This window comes from Mobula birostris, chromosome 4, assembly GCF_030028105.1.
Source record: "Mobula birostris isolate sMobBir1 chromosome 4, sMobBir1.hap1, whole genome shotgun sequence".
NCBI lineage: Eukaryota > Metazoa > Chordata > Chondrichthyes > Myliobatiformes > Myliobatidae > Mobula > Mobula birostris.
The window spans coordinates 74,137,394-74,146,871 of NC_092373.1; positions in this window are offsets into that span (position 1 = coordinate 74,137,394).

The window sequence follows — 9,478 nt, forward strand, 5'->3', positions numbered from 1 at the left end:
CTTCAGAAGGACAGACATTTTAGGAGAATGGGCAAAGAAATAGCAATGGAATACAGTATCAGGAAGTGTATGGTCATGCACTTTGGGAGAAGAAATAAAAACATAGACAAATCTGCAAATGAAGAGAAAATTCAAAAATCTGAGGTGCAGAGGGACTTGGAAGTCCTTGTGCAGAATTCTCTGCAGGTTAATTTGCAGGTTAAGTCAGTGATGAGGAAGGCAAATGTGATGTTAGCATTCATTTTGAGAGGACTAGGGTATAAAAGCAAGGATGTATTGTAATGGCTTCATAAAGCAATGTGAGGCCTCACTTGGAGTATTCTGAGCACTTCTGGGCCCCTTATCTTAAAAAGGATGTGCTGACATTAGAGAGAGTACAAAGAAGGTTCACAAAAAATATTCCAGGATTGAAAGGACGTTTATATGAGCTCTGGGCCTGTACTCACTGGAATTCAGAAGAATGAAGGGGGGATCTCATTGAAACCTGTCAAATGTTGAAGTTGAATAGATTGGGTATGGAGAGGATGTTTCCTCTGGTGGGGAAGTTCAAGACTAGAGGACACATCCTCAAAATAGAGTGATGTCCATTTAGAATTGAGATGAGGGGGAATTTCTTTAGCCAAAGAGTGGTGAATCTCTGGAATTTGTTGCCACAGGTGGCTTTGGAGGCCAAATCATTGGGTATGTTTAAGGCAGAAGTCGATAGGCTCTTGATTGGTCAGGGCATGATGGGATATCGGTAAAGACGGGAGTTTGGGGTTCAGAGGGGAATTGATCAGCCATGATGAAATGGCGGCAATACATGGTTGACCAAATAGTGTAATTCTGCTCTGATATCTCATGGTCTAAAGACTAGGCATAATATCCTTACAGAATGCAAATTCAGTAATGGGTAATATGACATCCAAGTCATGATGCAATTGATGGTCTATTTGGTTTATTCCTTTGATATTTAAGTAGAAGTGATTTTGGTGAATTGGATTTATTTTACATTTTGTGAACAGGGGATTCTAGAGAAACTACTCAACTTGATGGGTGGTTTTCATTATTTTAATGACACTTGACCAGATTATCCAGAGTTACAGTTGTTCTAGAGTATATCTTCAGCTCTATGACTGTGATGTTGCTGTAGTCTAAGACATTTTCAATGTGCACTCAGCTCCTTTGAACAAGCAATGAGATTGCATTTTGCAGGTGGTGCACACTGTAGACACTGCCTTACGAATATGAGGCTCACAACAACTCTGAAGGATTGCATTGATAATTGTCTATAAAGGAAGTTTTGTATTTCTGTCTAAAGCAGGAATGCACAAACTCTGTCCGTCAACACTTGAGGGCCAGCCATCTAAGCGGGCACTGATAGTCTGTTGCGCAGTATTCCTACACTCAAGACCACCCATAAAATGCAGTGCAATTGGTTATGACTGTAGCAGCACCTCTCAAAACTCTAACTCAACAACTGATCAGTTCAAAGGAAGCAGGAACCTCCAGTTTCATTTCCTGGTCACCTATAATCCAGACTTGGAAATGTTCCTTCAACCAACACACATCAAAGTTGCTGGTGAATGCAGCAGGCCAGGCAGCATCTCTAGGAAGCGGTACAGTTGACGTTTTGGGCCGAGACCCTTCGACAGGACTGACGAAGGGTCTTAGCCTGAAACGTCAACTGTACCTCTTCCTAGAGATGCTGCCTGGCCCGCTGCGTTCACCAGCAACTTTGATGTGTGTTGCTTGAATTTCCAGCATCTGCAGAATTCCTCGCGTTTGGAAATGTTCCTTTATCATTTACTGGCATCTTTGTCTGAATGAATTCACCATATGGACTTCAGTGGATCATGAACAAGGTTCACATTCAACTTGTCAAAGATAATGGCAAGAAATGCCAGTCTTGCGGGTGACACCACTGACTCTTAATGGAATTTGAAATAAGTAAGCACTTTCTGCTGTTTGACATCACCGCATATGTCTGCAGTTTCCATTGCTACCACGTCACACCTGCACAAATGTGCCAGGAATTATCATGGACTGTGGTTTTTGCTTCTCCAACCCACAATTTAGTTCAGCCACTCAGCAGTGTGGCACCCAATTACTCTTGAATGATTTTCATAAAAAGAATTTGCAATTATGTTGCATTTGTCAGGATGTGGCCAAGTGTCTCAGAATCTTTTGAATTTGAATCACTATGGTATTGGAGGGAAAGGAGCAGTTAACTTGTCTGTAGTGAGGTCCCACAAATGGAGATACAGCAATGTAGGGATAATTATTTTAGGGTTCTTTTGCTTAGCTCATTTACCTAATTTCTTCTGGAATTTCTTAACCACTTGCTGTGATCTTGATGCCTTTCTAAATTGGAAAATGAAGGAAAATAATTACCCCTACATTGCTATATCTCGGTTTGTTCAGTTTATCTTTTTTTTAATTAATTGAAGTTCCGAGGTATCTCACGCAGTCCTCTCCACCTTGTTTCACTCCAACATTGTTCCACTATTGAATAGTTATTGGTTCCTACAGTTCAAGAACATTAATTTGATTACTTAGCTATTGATTTTCACTGCCCTATAACAACCATCAGCAGCCCAGCTTTGAATATAATTAAATAGCCTTGGTGTGGTGAGTTTTCATCCAAACATTAGAAATTACGTTCTATCACAACATTGGACTAGCCACAGTCCTTGAGATAGATATGTCTCCAAAGAGATTAAAGAGGAAGGTTCTTCTGATTCTATATCGACCTGGTATTCATAGGTTATTATTGTGCAGAGTTTACTTTTGAAAACTTGAAATGATCTGTATTGGATGATATGAAAGAATGACTACCATGTCTGTCAATGCTTATGCCAGTTTATTTATAATTTTTGAGTGAAGATGTCACAATAATTTGCTTGTTCACTGGAAATCTGCCAGAAGGTTTTAATAATCTTCCCTGTAAGTCCTAAAGTTTAGATTTCATTCTTAATTTGTGCATTAGATGAGCAGTCTATATTGCTCAAGCACTGAATCAGAAGTCACCCAAACATTTGTGAAATTGGAGGAGGAATTTCTTTACCCAGTGAATAGTGTATCTGTGGTACTTGTTGCCACAGAGGGCTGTGGAGGAAAGCCATTGGGTATATTTAAGGCAGAGCTTGATAGATTCTTGATCGGTCAGAGCATGAAGAGATACAAGGGGAAGGTCGGAGATTGGGGCTGAGAAGAAAAATTGATCTGCCATGATGAAATGGTGGAACAGACTCGATGGGCCAAATGTCCTAAGTCTGCTCCTATGTCTTATGGTCTTATGGTGTTAAGAAATCATTTTTGTGTTTGCTGCTTTTAAGAAATATTAAAACCAAAGTTGAGCCTTTCCCCAGCACAGACTCGTATTCAATAGGCAACATCAATAGCATTCTCTCATTAACCAATGGAAAATGGGTCAATGCTCTTGCAGTGATCACTCTAAGGCAGTCTGAGGCAATTATTGAGTTGGGTGATGATGGGAATGGCTGGATTGTGCTGGGTGGTGATGGTAGTGAAGGCAGGGTAATAATTGTTCAATGGTTACCTGGAAAGACCACAATGCCTGACCAATGCAGAGAGTTCATTGTGTTGAATGGATATACCTAATTCCAATCATTTGCCACATCTGTGAAGGTGCTGGGAAAATAAATCAAGAGATCTGTGATCCACAGGAATCATTTCACAGAAACATGATCTGTTTCAAGAGCCACAAATGAATAAACTGATATCTTGAAAGAAGCACTTGACACCATGCAGCTTTTAGATTAGATTAGATTCCACCTTATTGTCATAGTGCCAAGTACAGATACAAAGCCAATGAAATGTAGTTAGCATCTAACCAGAAATGCAAAGAATGGTGTTATTTACAAAATCACTGTGAATAAAAAGTAAGTGTTACAGCACACAAATATAAAAGTACTGATACAGTACGATATGGGTGCAATACTGCTTAGTGCTGTGATGTGAGGTTCAGCAGGGTCACAGCCTCAGGGAAGAAGCTCTTCCTGTGCCTGCTGGTGCGGGAACAGAGGCTCCTGTAGTGCCTGCTGGAATGGAGGAGAGTAAAAAGTTCATGGCTAAGGTGAGGTGCATCCTTAATAATGCTTTTCACCCGGCTTATTTCATGTACTCCTTGTTGAACTATGAGTAAATAACACAGGTAATAAATTGTGGCATGTTGATCTCATCTCTGTTATGGAACAATTTAAAGGTGCCATTTTGATAGTGTTCGTGCATGCATGAAATATGATGGGCAAATTAGATAATGTGATGCCCAGTGACCCAAGCTGTAGTGCTGTTGCCTCCCAGCTCCAGTGAGCTCTGTATGATCCTGAACTCTGCATGGTGTTTGCATTTTTTTGAGACAATGTGAGTTTTTTCCAGGTACTACAGATCAAAGAAAAGGCCACAATCCAGAGATTACTACTCTGAAGGCCCTGCTTTCAATTTTCTACCCAAAATCTCTCCCTAAAATCACTCTTCAATTGTGGTTGAACTTTGGGAAAGAAGAGTAAAGTATAGATAATATTTTTTTATGACCACTGTGAAAGTTTAACACTCGATATATTGAAGCGTGTGTGTGGAAATGAGAAAAATAAGGTTATATGGTGTAGGGATTTTAATGCTCATTGTACAATGTAGGTTTTGTTGTGACACAAATATGAATAGGACAATGGTGGAAGACTATCCAGAAGAAAAACCTTCGGTCAGTTTGGATGATGGTAGGAGCACAAGAAAAATCTATTAAACATCACTGCTTCTGCTATAGACTTCACTCTGGTATCTGAGGATGCAGCAACTATGTGTAACTGGGTAGGATATAATAACACAACTGCGAAGAGTGATAATTTCCCAATTATCTGTAAATTGGGAATAGATGCATATCAGAGTAAAGGATCTCCTGTCCCCAGATGGAATTTTAAAAAAGGTGAATTGGGATGATTTATGAGAACATAGATTTTCTGATCATTTGGTTTTGGAGGAGAGTTGTTCCCCAGTGGATTGATGAATGTAAAGGAGCCGTGAAGGGGCATAAAGCTTTTTGGAAAGCTAGGCACTGATACTCCTAGTCATCTTTCATACAACATTAAAGATCTCAAGCTATAGTTAGTAAAATAGTGAGATGGATAAAGGAAATGTATTGGAGAACTTGTTATGATAGCATTGGGAAAGAGGTCCAGGCAGGGGAAGTTTGGGGTTTGATACAAAAAATGGGGGGATTTGAAAAACTTGATGCATTACTAACTTTATATGGTGGGGTGAGGATTGCAGTTACTGACTCTGAAAAAGCTGAATTATTAGCAAAAAAATGTCAGGGTACATAGTTCAGCCAATTTGAGAAAAGAATAGAGGTCTTACAGAGTAACAGTTTTGGAATGCAATCCTGAGAATTCTGAGAAAAGGAGAATGTTCCAGTTCCTGATTCGATGTCATATTTACATCATCTGAACTTAAAAGGACTATTAATGTTGTTGGTCAGACATCACCTGGGAAAGTTGATATTTGTTATAATATGTTTATATGATTATTGGATTCAAAACTTGTGTGGTTTTGAAATTCTTTGATACATTATGGGTTCCTGGTTCATGGGGATTAGCAGTTGTTATCCCTGTGTTGAAACCTGGTAAGGATCAATCAGATCATTCTGGTTATAGACCTATTTTGCTAACTTCACATGTACCTAAGGTAATGGAATGAATAGTTATAGCAAGGCTTTTGTATTTCCTAGAATGTAGTGAGAATTAGCTGTACACCAATCTGGATTTCATAAAGGGAGAATGACCATGGACTCGGCGTTAGGTTTTGAATCTGATATTCATGAGACCCAAGTTAACAAAGAATAAGTGGTAGCAGTTTATTTTTTTATGTAGAGAAAGCTTATGATGCGTTATGGACATCAGGGTTGCTGAATGAACTGGAAAAGATGGGAATAGGTGGTAGAATGTTCAATTTGATTCAAGATATTTTTATGTGATCGAAAGATACAAGTTATGTGGAAACACCATTCTCCAAGGAGTATGAAGTAGAGAGTGGGGCTCCACAGGGGCGAGTGTGTAGGCCACTCCTTTTTAATATTATGATGCACTGTTGCAGATTGGCATGTATGACGTTGTGGGCATCACTGAATGGTAACACCATAAGAAACAGGAGCAGAATTCGGCCATCTGGCACATCGAGTCTGCTCCGTCATTCAGTCATGGCCAGTGCCGGACTTTAGCCAGGGCTAGGCTGGGCTGCAGCCAGGGGCCCAAGCTGCAGAGGGGCCCAAAATAGGTAGCTATCATCATGGAGGACATAAAAAATACGAGAGTGGAGCACAGAAAAGAAAAAAAGAAACAAGAAAAAGAGGACCGTGAGAAAGAAGCATTAAAAAAGACATTGAAATTGACAGAATTTTTTAAACCTGTGGTCGATGATGGAGCAGTACATCGCTCTTGTCACAGTGTGAGACCGGTGGTCAAAGGGAGATTTGTTCAACAGCTAGCGCTAGCACCAGTGTTAGAACAGGACCACCGTCCTTGCCACAGTCAGCTGCTAACGTTGAAGAAGCAGAGAGCATGACTTTGGGATTCCCAACCACAGAGGCCTCCGAACAACCAAACGCAAGCTCGTAAATGGTGAGTACATATCAAGGCAATGAATCTTATATCCCCCTTCCACCGGCTGTGTGTTTTGTTTTGCATGCCGTATCTTCAGTGATGGTAACTGTCAGTCCATCTTCGAAACTGGCTTTAGCGACCAGAAACATGCCATTGAACGTATTGGAAAGCATGAAAATAGCGAACACCACAGGAAAATGATACTGATCTACGTTACACTAGCGTCTGTCAGCGGAAGAATAGATACAGAACTGCAAAAATATTTCGAGTCAGAGTGTGTCTACTGGACTGACGTATTGAGAAGAGTGGTGGTGGTTGTGAAGTTTTTGGTCAAGAGGGGACTGGCTATCCGAGGCTCCAGTGACAAATTTGCAGGCCTGATAACGGCAACTATATAGGCTCAGATCCACAACGGGACAGGACAGGCTGCGTCATCTTACTCTGATGTCACTTTAATAGTGAAAAACAAGCATCTGACTTTGTAAATATCTAGGCTTGTGTGTCAGTGCTGTTCCTGTTTTTGTGGCAATATGCTAACAGTTGACTGTTTACAAACTTAGTAAGTCATAAGTGGTCTTTTCTCTGCAAGCCACACAGTACAGCAATAGGTTAGTATGTGCTAGTATGTAAGTGGAAAGAGGGTTAGAGTACGGGATAGGAAGGATTAAATGGTGCATGTGACCTGGAAAATATAGCGGGGCCGGGAACTAGACAACAGAAATGGGCACGGTTAGGATGTGGCAACCGCATGCTCATTTCTAAGAATGGAGGTGCTTACTGACCTGTACATCTGCACGTGAAGCTGTTGTGACCATAACGAAATTGCTCACCACAAACCGTGACAAGCATGGACAGGGGAAACAGGTGCTAACTGAAATCTTTTTTCTGGATATAAATGTAACCTTGTACTCGTGCTAGGTAGAGCTGTTTGCCAGACGCTGTAGAAGGGTATGGTGATTACCTCCCCCCGGATCAAGTTAAATAAAGATTTGATCGAGCGAAAACGTGGCCTCTGAGTGTTCTCTCCGACTGAATAACGAATTGGTAAGGACAATTTGGCAAGCCAGCCACGAGTCCCAACGGGGGCCTCCAGCGACCCTGGTGTTAGAGAACTCGCGATCCACTGGACGCCGCTGAGACGGACGGGCCCACGGGGTGTCTTTCCCCCGGTCCTCTCACGGTCTCCTTTGGTTGCTTGTTCCCCTCAGGGTTCCTGTTGAGCTGCTCAGCGGACTCCACGGATCACAGTCGGTAGAGGCCACGAGGGTAAGTGGTTTTAACGTTGATTGATTTCTGATAAAAGAATCTGTATGAGAGACAGTGTCTGAAAAACAGGGAGTCGGGGACTCCGAGGCCAGGGGCCGACGCGCAGAGAGATAGTGTCTGAAAAACGGGGAGTCAGGGACTCTGAGGCCAGGGGCCGACGCGCAGAGAAATAGTGTCTGAAAAACGAGGAGTCGGGGACTCCGAGGCCAGGGGCCGACGTGCAGGATTTGCTTTGGAGGTCCGGGACCTCAATGAGTGGTTAGAATCCCCGATGAAGTATTGTGAGCATTAAAGCCTGCCGGTGCTAATAAATTGGGCAGCGGATCATTGGTAGTGATCTATTACATTTTTCTTTGAGTGTGTTATAGCAAATTGGTCAGCGGGTTAGTGGCAGTAACCTATTACATTTTGAAGCTGGTAACCATTCTAATTGGCGTAGGAGGGTCGGGGCGTGTAGATTAAATTGATCAGCACAGGGCAGAGCAGACGGTTGACCAAACACAGGGGAGGTGGCTCTCCCCTGCAGTCCATCCGGATGCTGTAACAACGTTTTGGGTTACACTTGTGAACTAGTGGAAATCTCGCTTTTCTACGACTGACTGAGTTGGGGTCGCCTCGCACTCGAGTACTGCAGTAAAAGAATCAGGAAGGGGCGGGTGATATTTCACTGAAACTGCATCCAGCCTTAGACTGGTTGTCAAGAGGGGAAATCCCCCACGCGAAGGTCAGGACCTTGAAGTGGATGCGGGAGTAAAGTGATAAACATGGGTCAGACTTTGGATAAGGGAGACGTTACCACCCCACTCGGAAAGATGTGTAAGGAGAATCCGGAGCTAGAAAAGAATCTAAGATGTCTTAGTGCGCGCTTAAATAAAAGGTGGGGGGGGGGGAATTGGCCGTTGGGGGGAACTTGGGACCTGGACGAATGCAAAAAAGCAGAGACTGAAGTTTGGAAGCAAAATTGCTCTCAATAATGGAAAGATTTGATTACGAAATGGGTAAGAGTAGCGGACAGATTAAATGAGCATTCCAGACAGACATTCTGGGAAGAAAATGCCAAAAAAACGAAACATCCCTATTACTGATGATCAGGGCCAGGTCCGGCCATATGTGGTTTTAAAGGCCTTAAGGAAATTATTTGATAAACAACAATTTAAATAAACTGGGAAAGGTGCACCTTTGGATATGTCAGGACTGCAGATTTTGTTTGACACCGCCGGCGAAGAAACTGACAATGAGGATGTAATAGTTCCTTCAGCCCCTGCAAAAATCCCACTCCCTCCCCCACCCGGTTTACCAGATCCTTCAGGTCAGGTCTCGAAACCACCCCCCTATTCTCCTATCCCCACATCAACCCCCGTGACGGCCCCCGTCCCGGCATACTCCATACTTCCCGGGACTATTACTAATGGCGGATCAGGTACCCCACAATTTTCGGACTATGTTGCTACTCGAACTCGCTGGCGGACCACACAGCACTCCCAGATTCCACTGCCAAAGCCCCGGCCGAGGCGCAACGCGGTGGCTCGCCCAACTGACGGACTGTTGGGCGATGGTCCCACCCTGGACCCCCAGGACCCTGATGCTCCAGACCCCAATTCTAATTTTGATCATGA